The 15,901-nt window shown below is 42.2% G+C and overlaps 1 protein-coding gene across 4 annotated transcripts in view; it reads left to right on the plus strand.

The window, feature by feature from the left end:
- snx13 (sorting nexin 13) overlaps positions 1-15,901 on the plus strand; it is a 125,705-nt gene that overhangs the window by 37,141 nt on the left and 72,663 nt on the right. Inside the window, exon 1 of one of the 4 annotated variants that reach the window (XM_078421907.1) lies at positions 5,203-5,235. The exons of the other annotated variants lie outside the window; for them this stretch is intronic. The gene's annotated coding sequence lies outside the window, so the exon portion shown is untranslated. Of the gene's footprint in view, positions 1-5,202; positions 5,236-15,901 lie in introns of those variants that run through there. 4 annotated transcript variants of the gene reach the window in all.

Raw genomic sequence — 15,901 nt, forward strand, 5'->3', positions numbered from 1 at the left:
ACTTTGAAAACCGCTATTTGCCGCACTGGTGGGTAAGGCTAAGCAGCGCCTTTACCACCTTAGACAACTGAGGAAATTCAGAGTGTCGCTGAGGATCCTTCATTGCTTCTACTCTGGGGCTGTAGAGAGCATCCTGTCCGGCAACATTACAGTCTGGTTTGGGAACAGCTCTGCCCAGGACAGGATGGCCCTGCAGAGAGTAGTGCGTTCGGCAGAACGCACCATGGGAACTACACTCGTCCCCCTGCAGGACCTATACATCAGGAGGTGCAGATCCAGAGCAAGCAAGATCATGAGGGACCCCTGCCACCCCAGTAACGGACTGTTCCAGATGCTACGGTCAGGCAAACGCCTCCGCTGTCACGCTGTGAAAACGGAGAGGATGAGACGGAGCTTCTTCCCACAGGCCATCAGGACTGTCAACTTTGATAACCCCAGAGACTAAATTTTTGTCGACACTTTTGGTGCTATGTTTAGTAACTTATTAACTTTATTTATTGTAACTGTAATTATTTTTGTGCACAACCCGCAGGCATTGCCACTTTCATTTCACTGCACATCGAGTATGTGTATGTGACAAATAAATTTGACTTGACTTGACTTGACTTGACTTGATCAAAGTCTTTTCGTGTTTTTTGCTCTATGATGAATAATCCCATCCACTTCAATCTATTTGCATAACTATCATTTGTGTACCATCTTTCCAGTGCCTTCATTCCTTCTTGCAATGCCGTGACCAGAATTGAATGCAATACTAAAGTTACAATTAATTTGGTGTTCTTAATAAAAATTCAATCTAAATTCTTCAGAAGTATTTCTATTTTGCTGAGTAATATAGTGAAGAGGAAAATAAATGGCATCTCTAAGTTTGAAAAGTATTATTTTTTATACATAATAGAAAGTGGGGGGAGTGAGAAACTTAATAATAGAATTAAGGGTTTGATATGGGTGCACCAGTATAATTTGTCAAAAAGTTCAAAGTAGTTTTTGATGCAAGGAAAATTCAGCAGTATCACCAGTTTTACCTGGAAAATGAATTTGAGGAAGGGGGTTTAAGGTAAATATTGATGTTTGCTGTAATTTTCTCAAAATATGCAATTTCTGACTCTTTAGACAAGAGTTTATACAATCACCTTTTTAAAATTCATGGAGATTTTTGCCAATACATCAATTACATTTTCAACTTTGTTCAAATCTGCCAATCGTGGAGGTTGCAAAGGATTTTTTCATAAATTACTTCCATACTTGATGCAAATGAGAGAAATAGTCACATGCATGGCAATAAGTCTCAAATAATTCAGCATGAATCGGAAATGTTTACGTTTTTCTGTGGAGCTAAAGTATTTTAATCTTCCCTCTTTCAAAAATAAGTGGTATTAGAGTGAGTAACCTAGATAATCCTGACTTTGTTTATTCATATATTGGGAACAGAAAGGAATTTTAATATGTCAGAGCATGTTAAAACATTTCAAGGTTCATGAACTTAGTTTCAACAGACGCAAAGAATCCAAAAGTATCTAAAGCAAACAGGTTTAAACAACCCAAAGGCAAAACAGTGAATCTGATTGTTCATGTTTAGACACAAAGACTGCAGGATACATTTAAATTTATGCTGTTGTTGATGCTAAGGGTGTGATTAATAAACAAGCTCTCAGATTTGGCATAAGCATTTTAAATTTGTGGAGAAAGGTTGCTAGGTTTTTAATATGGGAAAGTTGTAGCATCCTCGTTTAAAGTAGTGCCCTTTTTTGAAGCAGAAGACAAGGAAATTGAATGTTATTCGCATATCTGAAATTAATTGCAGCAAATTATGTCCTGTTGCAGAGGATCTGTTAAAGGTTTTCAATGGAAGATCTTGAATTTCACCTGATAGCAAGTTTTTCTTGTGTGTGTGCCATGAAATAGTTTTGAGCTGGAATTTGTTTCTTGTTGTTCATTGGCCTCAGCCTGCTGCATTTCTCAAAGCACTGAAGTTACCCTAACTGATACTCAATCCTTGCTTTTATGCTTTTATGACACATTGCTATGAACATTTCATGCTGGTGCAATGCTGGTTACATCCTGTTATTTACAATTTATGGTTAGGTCTATTTGTCATCTATTTGCCTTCCATGACTTCCCACCATCTCTGATCCTCGGTGATAAACTAGGAGTAGACTTGCGAAAAGGCCTCTGGAGTAGAGACATTTATCTTTTGCTGTCAGATATCAGCTATTGGTAAGCCTGGCTAAAGTGTATGATTGTATGGCAGATTAGATTTTAAATGTAGCAAAGGTTTTGCACTGTAAAGTATGGTCATGATTTGTTCACTTTATTTGACATTTTGTCCTTTAATGATTAGGCAAAACCTTGGAGATATCCAACTACTTTTCCTCTTTCCTCATGCTCTGTTGAAAATATTTTCAAGCATTTATTTCACCTTTTAGTAGATTACCATTGAATTTGCTCCCATTGTTTTTCAGGCAAGTGATTTTATGCTTTGATAATGCATCAATTTGGATCAATGTTTTTTCTAGAAATAACCATGATTTTTTTGGTGGGTGAAAAGACCAAGGATTTCATACCTGAACATGAACCTCACAGTGCCCAGTATATCTACTGACACTGTATATCTCTTGCTAAATTTAGGGCTGCTAATTATCATGACTTGTCCTGTTTGAACCAAGATATGATCCACTTATTATTTTGGCAATAATTCCTGGATTACTGAAAATCATTGACAGTTACTCAGAATTATTCCATCAATATTTCCAAATACACAGGACAAGATGTTAGAAATCCAATGTGCCAAATGTCAACTTGCTCCCGGTGGTGATGGGAGGCTTATGCACTCACTTATGCTCCTCCGATGTTGAGAAAGGCTAGGCAGACACGTCATTGGGGTTGTCAAGTGGGCACCTACTTTCATCGACGTTTCGCTGATTGGACCTGCGACATCTCCAGTAGGCTCAGCAGTGCATTCTGGCGTCCCAGAACCACCCCCCTCTGCATCTGCCTAGCCGGCTTACTTGGGAGACTAGATGGAATTGTTTGCTTTCTTTGAATGCCATTTCTGACTAACGTTTTGGAAACAGAACAACCCAGCCCAAACCACACGTTATCAGGCAGGTGCAGCAAGTAGTTAAGCCAAATGATATACTGACCTTTTATTGTAAAAGGGTTGGAACTTAGAATCAGCAATTTTGTTACAATTGTAGAAGATTTTGATGAGGCCACATCTGTTTTGCCCACAATTTTGGTCCTTTAACCTAAGAACAAATATTGTAAATCCTGAGGAGGCATTGCACAGTAGATGTTGAATTGTCTCAGCCAGGAGGAGAGTCTCAAAAGAGGGGGCATAGTTTCAAGTTAAGTGGCAAATAAATTATAACTGGGGTAAATAAAAAATATCTTCTCACTGAGAATAATGAATTTTTGTATATCTCTGCCCGGAAGAATTTTAGAGGCTGATGGCAGGCAAAAATGGCCATTTTGATATCTAAAGTTGGAGTATTCAATATTGACTCCTGCAGGTGACATCATGGCCCGATGGAAGATGATGTGTTGTTTCTCAAGCTTGCAATAGGCCTTGTTATAACAGTGCAGGGGGGTACAGATAGAAAGGTTGGTGTGGGATGGTGAATTATAGCAGCAGGCAACTGGAGCTCGAGGTCATTCCTACAGAGTTGCAGGTGCATTGCAAAGCAATTGCCCATCCAGCATTCGGTCTCTCTATTTAAATGAAACCACATTGTGAACACCAACCACTGTGCAACGGATTGGAAGAAGTGCAAGTGAATCACTGCCTTACCTGGAAAAAACTGGTGTCTAGATGGTGGAACTGGAAGAGATGAAAAGACAGTTTTTGTATCTCCTGCAATTGCAGAGAAAAATACCTTTACATAGTGATTGGTAATGGAATAAACAATCAGACCAGGGAGTCACAAATAGACTGATCTCTCCTCAAAGCTGGAAAGGAAGGAGAAAAGGAATAGTGTCTGGTAATGGAATCTTGTTGGAGCTGGTAGAAATGGTAAAGGATGATCCATTAGATGCAAAGTGTTTTTGCCCTGTCCAGGAGAAGTGGGTAGACCATTGGTGCAGGAAATATATGAGATTAGGTCAATGGTTCTATACTCTCTGATGGAGGGGAAGTCATAATTCAGGGAGAAGGTAGACATTTCACCTGTGTGGAATGTCTTATTAGAGAAAATACGATGGGAGAGAAGGAACTGAGAAAATGGAATGGAGTTACCGGAGTCAAGGAGGGAAGATGTATAGTCAAGATAGCTATAGGAGACTGGGCTTGTACTGGATGTGCTGGATCTTGATAATTGATCATAGTTATTATGTCTGATTCATTCAATGCAGCATTTGTGCAATCTGCTGCTACCAGCTATGTTTTGAGATGCTTGTGGATTGTCTCATAAATTAAACTCCCAGAATACAGCTACAGGGACAGCGTAACACAGCTATCTGTATGATAGTTTCTAACAGGCATCACACAGTTTCAGATACACACTTCCAAATGGGGACCACAAATGATTAAACTCTGGGATAGTGCACGTTACACCTCCAAAGCTGTCAAATAGAATTCCAATTAGGTTGTGAGAACTATTGACATGTTCCTTCATGATGGGCTGTTTGTGTATAATAAACAAGAAAATAAGCATGAATAATGGTCGAATTATGCATATTCAATAATCAATTTGGCCTCATCGTGCACAATTCCCAATATCCAGATAATGTATCGATGCAGTCAATGTTTGCTGTGCTCCTCAATTTCTAATCTTTTTCCATATGGTGGTGGATAAGAAAACAGTTAATGGGAAGAGGATACTTCAAGAACATTCCCATCCTCAACGATGATGGGGCCCAACATGAGTGCCAAAGATGAGACTGAACCATAAGCAGCTGTATTTAACTAAAAGTGCCAATGGATGATCTATCGCAACTTCCTTGTGAGATCTGCATAATCGTAGAACACTGCAAGATTTTCCATGTGGCAGCAAATATTAATACAGCATGGAAGGAGACTGGCTCACCAAGTATATGTGACTTGTATGCAAGAGCAATCCAGTTACTTTAACCCCTTGTCCTTTCCTATAACCTTGCAAATAATTTTCTTTCAGTTACTTATCCGCCAGTTTGAAGACAAATATTGAAAACAAATGCATGCCACGAACTATAATGTGGATAGATGCGAGATTGTAAAGTTTGGTGACATGCATTGGAAGGCAGATTGCTATCTGAACGGTGAGACGTGTCCAAAATACATTTAGACAGGAACCAAAATAGGAATCTTTTAGCAGGATATGAACCAAATGCAGGCAGATCAATAGTCAATAGTCGTTTATTTGTCACATACACATAAATGTGTAGTGAAATGAAACATTACCCGCAGTTGAACAATAAGATCAATAAGAATAATCAATATAAATGCAATAACACATACAATCACAACTAATACCAAACAAAAAAAAACATCCATCACAGTGAGTCTCCTCCAGTCCCTCCTCACTGCGATGGAAGGCCAAAATGTATTTTTCTCTTCCCTGCCGTCTTCTCCCGCGGTCAGGCTGTTGGAGTTGCCACGTCGGGGCGGTCGGGGCTCCCGACATTGAAGCCCCCGCTGGACGGTGAAAGGTCCACGGCCTATTCCAGGCCGTGCCGGACGGTGAAAGGTCCGCGGCGGGCCGACCCAAGCCCCGCGATTCGGGGCGGGCGAACACGCTGCCTCTGCCGCTGCCGGATCTCCCGATGTCGGCCCCCACCCAGGGGGCTGCGGTCTTCCGACATCCACGCGGCCCGCGCCGGAGCCTCCGGAGACGAGTCGCAGCCGCTCCCGCAGCATCCGAAGGCAGCCAGCGCCGCAGGTGGTGAGTCCGGGCCACGGGCTCTGCGAACCAGAGCCCCAGGTGGTCCCAGGTGCATGGCCGGTGGTAGGCCGCAACGGGAACGGAGACACGACACAGAAACAAAGGTCGCGTCTCCGTTCGGGAGAGAGAATTTTACAGTTCCCGTTCCCTCCCCACCCCCCCCCCCCCCCACACAAACATAACATACAAACCCTATACCATATTAAAACTACAATTCAGACAAAAACAACAAAAAACACAAAAGACAGACGGACTGCAGGCAAGCCGCAGCTGCGACGGCAGCGCTGGCTCCTCCTCCGATAGGATTAGCTCAGCTATATAATCTGGTTGCCATTGTTAAGTTGGGCCAAAGGACCTGTTTTTGTGCTGTTTGAATCTGAGCCTATGATAGATGGAAAAAGAGAAGGAAGTGAGGTACTTGAAAAAAAAACAGTAAATGAAAGTAAGCATGTGGATGATGCAAGCGATTATGAAAGTAAAGTACATGAGTATGCAGTTAGGATGCTTTATGACAGTTGTATGCACCAAGGTGAGATCACAGCTTGATTATTGTATACAGCTTTGGTCTCTTCGTCTGAGGAAGGATGATCTTGCAATTGTGGGAGTCTAGAGAAGATGCACCAAATGAACTCCTAGAATGGTGAGACAGGTGTATGTTTATGTTCACTTGAGTTTAGAAGAATGAGTGAGGACCTCATTGACATACAAAACCCAGACATCAAAAGATGTTCCTGGTTATTTGGAAGAACTTTGTTGCTTGTGAAAATGCAAACAAGCAGTCACAGACTAAGGAGATGGGATGTCACATAGGACTGATTTAAGGGGGCATTTTTTTACCCATAAAGGTGCAGCTTTAGAATTGAGTCTGAAGAAGAGGCTCTACCTGAAATGTTGGTCTATTCCCTTCAGGAATGCTGCCTAAGACAAAGTTTCCCCAACACTTTGTGTTTATTTTTGAACCTTGAGTATTGTGCAAATCAGAAGGCTCGCCCATACACCTATTTTCTACGTTTCTGTTATGTCTGTATTTCCAAAAACTTTGCTCCATGCCCAGTCATTAATAAATATTAACAACAGCACTAGTCCCGACGTAAACCTCTCAACAATAACTTTTAATGTAGTTTCTTAGCAAATGTTCTATTCTTGTTACTATAACCACTTTGATTCCTTGCATTTCTATTTTCATTGCAAGCCTTTTGCATGATACTTCTTAAACTTTTTGGAATTCCAAAAATATAACATTAACTGAATTTCCTTCAACCCTTTCTTACTCTGTCAAAATCTTGTTAGTTAGACATGACTGCAGAGGTCAAACTGTTCTAAAGTTACTGGATTTATTCTTATGCGGTTGTTTCTTTCCTTTAAAACATGTAACAAGTGAATGTATTTCACCCATTACAGCATCACTGAACCTACATGTGTTTAGGAGATTATGGCTAGGTCCTCTGCAATTTCCTTTCTTACTTTCCTCCTCTTATTCAACTTTTACATATTCTCAGAATTTTAACTGTTACTTTCTTTGACATTCCAGCAGTATCCTATTTCTTGATCAAGACTTAAAACTACTCATTTAATACTTTGGCCATAGCCCTGACCCCTTTTGGGCTTCTAATCATCATCATCATCATCACCTCTCCTCACACAATCATTTAAAAAAAATATGCAGGAAGAGTATCTTTGCAGGAAGACTTACCTTTTATCATGTTCACCTTTTGCCTTTGTCATTTCTTTTGTACTTCCCCTTCAAGCTTTCTTTAATCACAATTGTTCTCATTTATGCTAACAGTCTGTCATATGCTGCTTTCATGCTCTACTTCATTCCCAATAGATTTGGTCATCCAGGAAAGCATGGATTTAGTGTCTTTCCCCTGCTCCCTCTTGGGAATATACCTTGAGTTGGGATGAATTATTTCAATTTTAAAGCCCTCCCATTGCTCAAATACATTTTTGCTGTCCCAACACAGATTCCAGTTTTCTTAGGCCAAATTGGCTCTACTCCATTTGGATATTTTTAACTTAGTGGCCTATATCTTGTTTGAAATCTCGTATTTTGATTGCTGTTCTCTGGATATTTCAACACTGATACTAGATCCACTTAAGCTGAATCATTTCTTAGTATCAACTCTTGAAACAGGATGTCAGAAACATGCTGTTCAATAAAAATATGAACACTTTCTTGCATTCCACTATCTCAGTTTAGATTGAGATAGTTGAAGTGTGTGATTATCATAACTGACACATGCAACTGTAGTTTCCCTGAGACTTGCTCTTTTCAGTAGTTGACAGTATTTTGAATACTCATAATCGTGAAATCCCACTTGCCATTATTTCTCTATTATATTATAACTCTAAGCAGATTTCTGTTCTTGATCTTTTCAGTTAATCCTCTCCATCATGGCAATCGGCCCAGTTAGCATTACCATTCCCCTGCTTCCATTCCTTTTCTGCATATCCCAAATATTTTTTAACCAGAAGTATTTGGAATCATTAGTCGGTCAATATCATCCCATTTGGATAAATACAGCTGTATCTAATTAATCACATTTTAATGCATTTCTTGCATTCTAATACCTGTGTATGAATAAATGATTGTGAACATTTTTAATCTAAGGTTAAAGGACAAGGCAATATTATGGCTTGTCCAGGACTAGCTTGCCTTCTGCATCATTCCGGCAGTGTGGAAAAATGGCCAATAATATCATGCCTGCACAAAGCCAAATGGAATCCAGCTAATTATTGCCAAAACAGACTATCTTTGGTTATCAGCAAAGTGATGGAAGATATTGTCTACAGCATAATTAAATGATGTATTGCATTAACCTGCTGAACAATGCTCTGTTTAGGCTTTACCAGAATTACTGAGTTCCACACCTCATTGTAGTCTTGGTCCAAACGTGAACTAAAGTCCTGCATTCCAAAGATGAAGTGAGTCGCTGCTCTTGGCATCAAGGCATTATTAACTGAGTGTGGCATCAAGGGGCCATGAGAAACCAGAGAGGGGAAAACAACAATCAGCTTGAAGGAGAAAACACTCCAATAACTTGACTTGTACTTTGCTCAAAGAAAGTTGTGTTTGATGAGGTCATTCATGTTGTCTCCAAAAAATTGCTAACTTCCTTCCAGGGATGTTTGTTGATGCTTGTACAATATTAAGCTTTATTTGCAACTCATCAGAAATGAAGCTGTCTAGCTTTGTAAGCGACAAGACCTAGATATTTGGGCATGGAGTGATAAGTAGTAGGTAACATTTGACCCAGGCCAATGATCTCATGCACTCGACATCGGCAGAGTCTCAACAGTACTGTTCAAAGAGTAATGTACCCAATGAAAGATACATGTACAAATCCTTGGTGATTTTTCACTGCTTTATGATACTGGCCATGTTTTTTCCCAGTTTTGACATTTTGCTGTTTAGACCTTTATCTCTCGAGTGCTGATACAGTTCTAGTCGAACTGCATTATAATCACAGGTTCACCAAATTCCCATGAATTATTTCCTTTTTGGCACGGCATTTTTGACATGGATAATAAAAACGTATGGTGAAGGTAGTGTGTATCGAGAAGGCATTGTGCTGTGTGTCCATTTATGTTTAACTTTTTGTACTTCATAGATTATTGCCTTTTCCACAAAATAAAAGTTAAAGTTTGTTTAAACAATCTCCAGCGTCACTGCCACCTTGTGAAGATAACTGACCTTTTGTTAAGCTTGTGTTTTTCTGAGGATTATCAGTAGTGCTTATTTTAAGATATGATTTTTGCTAGGGGTAACAGAATTCTGAGATAACATTACTGCAACATAGTTAATGGAAGAGAGTCAAAACGAGTTGCCTAGTAAATAAAACTACATGTACTATAATTCTGTAATCTATTGTCAAGCTCGCGATATCCAATTCCCATTTCATGAGTCTGTGTCCTTTATCCCACTGCTCACCAAATGATGGTCTGAGCCTCTAATTTTAAACAGGGTCCTGTTTCCCATGCTCCCTTTAAACAGAATGGTCCCCATTTCACACGGTCCTTTTAACACAGAGGTCCTATTCCTCCCACTCCTTTAAAAAGACTGTGACCCCATTCCCTTTAAACACACTGGGTTAATCACAAAATTATCATATGGCTGAGTAACATTGACACATTTAATTCCCTTTTTGTTTTAATGTATTAAGGGAAGTAATATTAAGACAGTCTGGATAATCTGCCAGTCAGGCACCTCCTAAATCCTGTGGTTGCATTTTACATCACATGCATGTGCACATATAAAATTAGATCGTGGTGTGGACCCAGCCACACATTTATGAATTAAACAGTTGGTTTCTGTCTAAGAGCTAACATAACACCATACAAAATTTAACCACCGCTACATATCAGTCAAGGAAGTTCCACGAATTCAGGAGGGAATTAATCTAATTTTTGAGATAAAAAGTCCATAATTTATGACTAGTGCAGTGGGAAGTTATTTAAATTTCCCTAGGTCTTTTGTGCCCACTTATCATGATTAAACTAAGAATGTGGAGGCAAATTAATCTCTTTTAAATGAGCAGGGACAAGGGGTGGCAAGAACAATAGACAATAGGTGCAGGAGTAGGCCATTCAGCCCTTTGAGCCAGCACCGCCATTCAATGTGATCATGGCTGATTATCTATAATCAGTACCCTGTTCCTGCTCTCTCCCCACCCCCCCGGACTCCGCTATCCTTAAGAGCTCTATCTAACTCTCTCTTGAAAGCATGGGGGTAGGGGGAGCAAGAGCAGAGCTGCGGAATATAGAGGAGTTCCTAGTGAGAGGCTCTCGCTAGGTCCTCCTCAATATCCCGCAGCTCCGCTCTTGCTCCCCCGCTCTCAGTTCGTAACAAGGATAGAGTCCCCCTTGTCCTCACCTTCCACCCCATCAGCCAGCGTATACAACAAATTACCCTGACATCAGTCCCCCCTGACATCAGTCTAAAGAAGGATCTCGACCCGAAACATCACCCATTCCTTCTCTCCACATTTCTGTCACCTCCAACGGAATCCCACTACTGGCCACATCTTCCCATCTCCTCCCCTTTCTGTTTTCCGCAGAGACCGTTCCCTTCGTAACTGCCTGGTCCACTCATCCCTTCCTACCCAAACCACCCCCGCCCCAGGCACTTTCCCCTGTAAATGCAAGAGATGCAACACCTGTCCCTTTACCTCCCCCCTCGACTCCATCCAAGGACCCAAACAGTCTTTCCAGGTGAGGCAGAGGTTCACCTGAACCTCCTCCAACCTCGTCTATTTATCCACTGTTCCAGATGTCAACTTCTCTAAATCGGCGAGACCAAATGCAGACTCGGCGATCATTTCGCTTAACACCTTCCCTCAGTCCACCTTAACCAACCTGATTTCGGTGGCTCAGCACTTCGACTCCCCCTCCCAGTCTGACCTTTCTGTCATGGGCCTCCTCCAGTGTCATAGTGAGGCCCAGCGCAAATTGGAGGAACAGCACCTCATATTTTGCTTGGGCAGCTTACACCCCAGTAGTATGAACATTGACTTCTCTAACTTTAGATAGCTCCTCTTTCCCCCTCTTCCCCTCCCTCTTCCCAGTTCTCCCACTGTCTTCCGGTCTCCAACTATATCCTTTCTTTGTCCCGCCCCCCCCTGACATCAGTCTAAAGAAGGGTCTCGACCCGAAACATCACCCATTCCTTCTCTCCAGAGATGCTGCCTGACCCGCTGAATTACTCCAGTATTTTGTGAAACCTTCGAGTTGTACCAGCATCTGCAGTTATTTCCTACACAACAAGGACACCCAGATCTCTTTGTACTTCCTCTTTTCCTAACTTGACACCATTCAGATAATAATCTGCCTTACTGTTCTTACCACCAAAGTGGATAATCTCACATTTATCCACATTGAACTGCATGTGCCATGCATCTGCCCACTCACCCAACCTGTCCAAGTCACCCTGCATCTTCGGCATCCTCCTCACAGTTCACATTGCCACCCAGCTTTGTGTCGTCTGCAAATTTGCTAATGTTACATTTAATCCCTTCATCTAAGTCATTAATGTATATTGTAAATAGCTGCGGTCCCAGCACCGAGCCTTGCGGTACCCCACTAGTCACTGCCTGCCATTCTAAAAGGGACCCCTTAATCCCTACTCTTTGTTTCCTGTCTGCCAACCAATTTTCTATCCATGTCAATACCCTACCCCCAATACCATGTGGTCTAATTTTGCCCACTGATCTCCTATGTGGGACCTTATCAAAGGCTTTCTGAAAGTCCATGTTCACTACATCCACTGGCTCTCCCTTGTCTATTTTCCTAGTTACATCCTCAAAAGATTCCAGAGGATTAGTCAAGCATGATTTCCCCTTCGTAAATCCATGCTGAATCGGAACGACCCTGTTACTGCTATCCAAATGTTTGGCAATTTCTTGTTTTATAATTGACTTCAGCATCTTACCCACCACTGATATCAGACTAACTGGTCTATAATTTCCCGTTTTCTCTCTCGTTCCTTTCTTAAAAAATGGGATAACATTAGCTACCCTCCAATCCACAGAACTGATCCTGAATCTATAGAACATTGGAAAATGATCACCAATGCGTCCACGATTTCTAGAGCCACTTCCTTAAGTACCCTGGGATGTCGACCATCAGGCCCTGGGGATTTATCAGCCTTCAGTCCCATCAGTCTACTCAACACCATTTCCTGCCTAATGTGAATGTCCTTCAGTTCCTCTGTTATCCTAGGACCTCTGTCCACGTACATCTGGGAGATTGTTTGTATCTTCCTTAGTGAAGACAGATCCAAAGTACCTGTTCAACTCGTCTGCCATTTCCTTGTTCCCCATAATAAATTCACCTGCTTCTGTCTTCAAGGGACCCACATTTGTCTTAACTATTTTTTTCCTCTTTACCTAAAGAGGCTTTTACTATCCTCCTTTATATTCTTTGCTAGCTTACCTTCGTACTTCATCTTTTCTCCCCGTATTGCCTTTTTAGTTATCTTCTGTTGCTCTTTAAAAGAGTCCCAAACCTCTGGCTTCCTGCTCATCTTTGCTATGTTATACTTCTCTTTTATTTTTATACTGTCCTTGATTTCCCTTGTCAGCCACGGTCGCCTCTTACTCCCCTTAATCTTTCTTCCTCTTTGGATTGAACTGATCCTGCACCTTCTGTATTATTCCCAGAAATACCTGCCATTGTAGTTCCACCATCTTCCCTGCTAGGTTCTCTTTCTAGTCAACTCTGGCCAACTCCTCTCTCAAGCCTCCATAGTCCCCCTTGCTCAACTGCAAGACTAACACTTCCGATTTTCCCTTCTCCCTCTCAAATTATAGATTAAAACATATTATGATCACTACCTCCTAATGGCTCTTTTACCTTGAGTTCCCTTATCAAATCCAGTTCATTACACAACACTAAATCCAGAATTGCCTTCTCCCTATTAGGCTCCATCCAGTACAAGCTGCTCTAAGAATCCATCTCAGAGGCACTCCACAAACTCCCTTTCTTGGGGTCCATTACCAAGCTGATTTTCCCAGTCTAACTGCATGTTGAAATCTCCCATAACCACTAGCATTACCTTTGCGACATGCCAATTTTAACTCTTGATTCAACTTGCACCCTATATCCAGGCTACTGTTTGGGGCCCTGTAGATAACTCCCATTAGGGTCTTTTTACCCTTACAATTCGTCAGTGCTGTCCATACTGATTCTCCATCTCCTGATTCTATGTCACCCCTTGCAAAGGACTGAATATCATTCCTTACCAACAGAGCGACCCCACCCCTCTGCCCACCTGTCTGTCTTTTCGATAGATCGTATACCCCAGAATATTTAGCTCCCAGCCCTGGTCCTCTTGCAGCCATGTCTCTAATTCCCTCAACATCATACTTGCCAATGTCTAACTGAGCCTCAAGCTCATCCACTTTATTTTTTATACTTCGCGCATTCAAATACAGCACTTTAACTTCGGTATTCGCCTCCCCTCCACTGTTGGCCCTGACACTCTCTTATCCCTTCTCGAACTTTCCTTCCCATTAATTCGGGAGTCTTTTGCAACTTTTCCTGTAATCACTTCCCCTTTAACTTCATCTTTATATTCCCAATTTGTCAACCCCTCCCCCCCCACTATTTAGTTTAAACCCACACGTGTAGCACTAGCAAACCTGCCTACCAGAACGTTGGTCCCCCTCGTTAAGGTGTAACCTGTCCCTTTTGTACTGGTCACCCCTACCCCAGAAGAGATCCTAATGGTTTATAAATCTAAATCCCTGCTCCCTGCACCAGCCCCTCAGCCATACATTCATATCCCCCTATTTCCCTGTTCCTGCTCTCACCAGCATGAGGTACAGGAAGCAATCCAGAGATAACCACCCTAGAAGTCCTGCTTTTAATTCTTCTTCCTAACTCCTTAAACTCGTGATGCAGAACCTCCTTCCTCTTCCTCCCGATGTCGTTTGTGCCCATGTGCACAACTACTTCTGGCTGCTCACCTTCTTTCTCGAGGATGTTCTGAAGTCGGTCCGTGACATCTTTAACCCTGGCACCAGGGAGGCAACAGACCATCCTCGAGTCTCTTTATTCACAAAATGCTGGAGTAACTCAGCAGGTCAGGCAGCATCTCGGGAGAGAAGGAGTGGGTGACGTTTCGGGTCAAGACCCTTCTTCAGACTGAAGAAGGGTCTCGACCCGAAACGTCACCCATTCCTTCTCTCCCGAGATGCTGCCTGACCTGCTGAGTTACTCCAGCATTTTGTGAATAAATCGATTTGTACCAGCATATGCAGTTATTTTCTTATATCCTCGAGTCTCGCCTGCCACCACAGAATCTCCTGTCCGCGCCTCGGACAATGGAGTCACCCACCACTATGGCTCTGCCCGACATCGGTCTCACCGGTCGAGTCTCATCGTTGGTATTGGAGCCACTGACCTGTCCGCCATTCGGCCTGGAAGCATCTTCTGCCCCGACAGCTCTCAAGAGGGTGCACCTGTTTTCATTCGGCACAGGGTTTCCTGCACTCCACTTGTACTGCCCTTTCTCACAGTCAACCACCTTTGCTCTTCCTGTATCCTTGGCGTGACAACCTCACTGTAGGTCCTGTCCTGGAAACTCTCGTCTTCCTGGATGGCTCTGAGGTCAACCAACTGCTTCTCCAGTTCCCCAACACGTTCACTCAGGAGCTGCAACTGGACACAATCCCTGCAGGTGTAGTTCTCAGAATCTCCAGCAGTGTCCCTGCCTTCCCACATTCTGCAGGAAACACACTGCACCAACATGCCTGCCATCTCTTCAGTGACAAAAATCACAAGTCAAAGTTCAAACAAGCGCAGCCTCCTCGCCAAAGACTCACACTTTACCTCCCAAGGCACTTCACCACCAAGGCCGCTCCGCTACAGCTGCACTTATTTTTATCTGCTACCAAATCAACTACTTTAGGGCTGATTAGTAAATTGATTAGTAAATTACCCGAACCTGGGTCTTGGTGCTCTTTTTAAACTGCCTTTACCTGTGAGTCACCTTCTTTTCTAACAAACTTTGCAGCCAATTAACTCTTTACTCCATTTTTAAACTACCTTTTTCTCAGCTCCACGCAAGTATAACAGAGTAGTTTAGAGATACAGTGCAGAAACAGGCCCTTCGGCCCACCAAGTTGGCACCGACTAACGATCCCCGTACATTAACGCTACCCTACACACACACACATGGGACAATTTTACATTTATATCAAGCCACAACCTACAAACCTGTATGTCTTTGGAGTGTGGGAGGAAATCAAAGATCTCGGGGGAACTTACAAACAAGCACCCATAATATCGAACCCGGGTCGTTGGCACTGTAAGGCAATAGCTCTACCTCTACGCCACCGTGCTGCCCAGTAGTTGTTTGAGACTGCAAATTTAAAGACCAAGAAATAATTCATTAAAACAATTAATTTAGGATCCCATAGTTGGAACCCGTTTTATTTTTGAAAATGATATATTGAAGTGACTATCTTTCCACCTACTGTGTTCATCAGAGAAAAAAGCTTGTTGCATTGATTCTAAAGATATGCAGGTATATCAGCTGCAAG

The sequence above is a fragment of the Rhinoraja longicauda genome, chromosome 2 (genome assembly GCF_053455715.1).
Source record: "Rhinoraja longicauda isolate Sanriku21f chromosome 2, sRhiLon1.1, whole genome shotgun sequence".
Taxonomy (NCBI): Eukaryota; Metazoa; Chordata; class Chondrichthyes; order Rajiformes; family Arhynchobatidae; genus Rhinoraja; species Rhinoraja longicauda.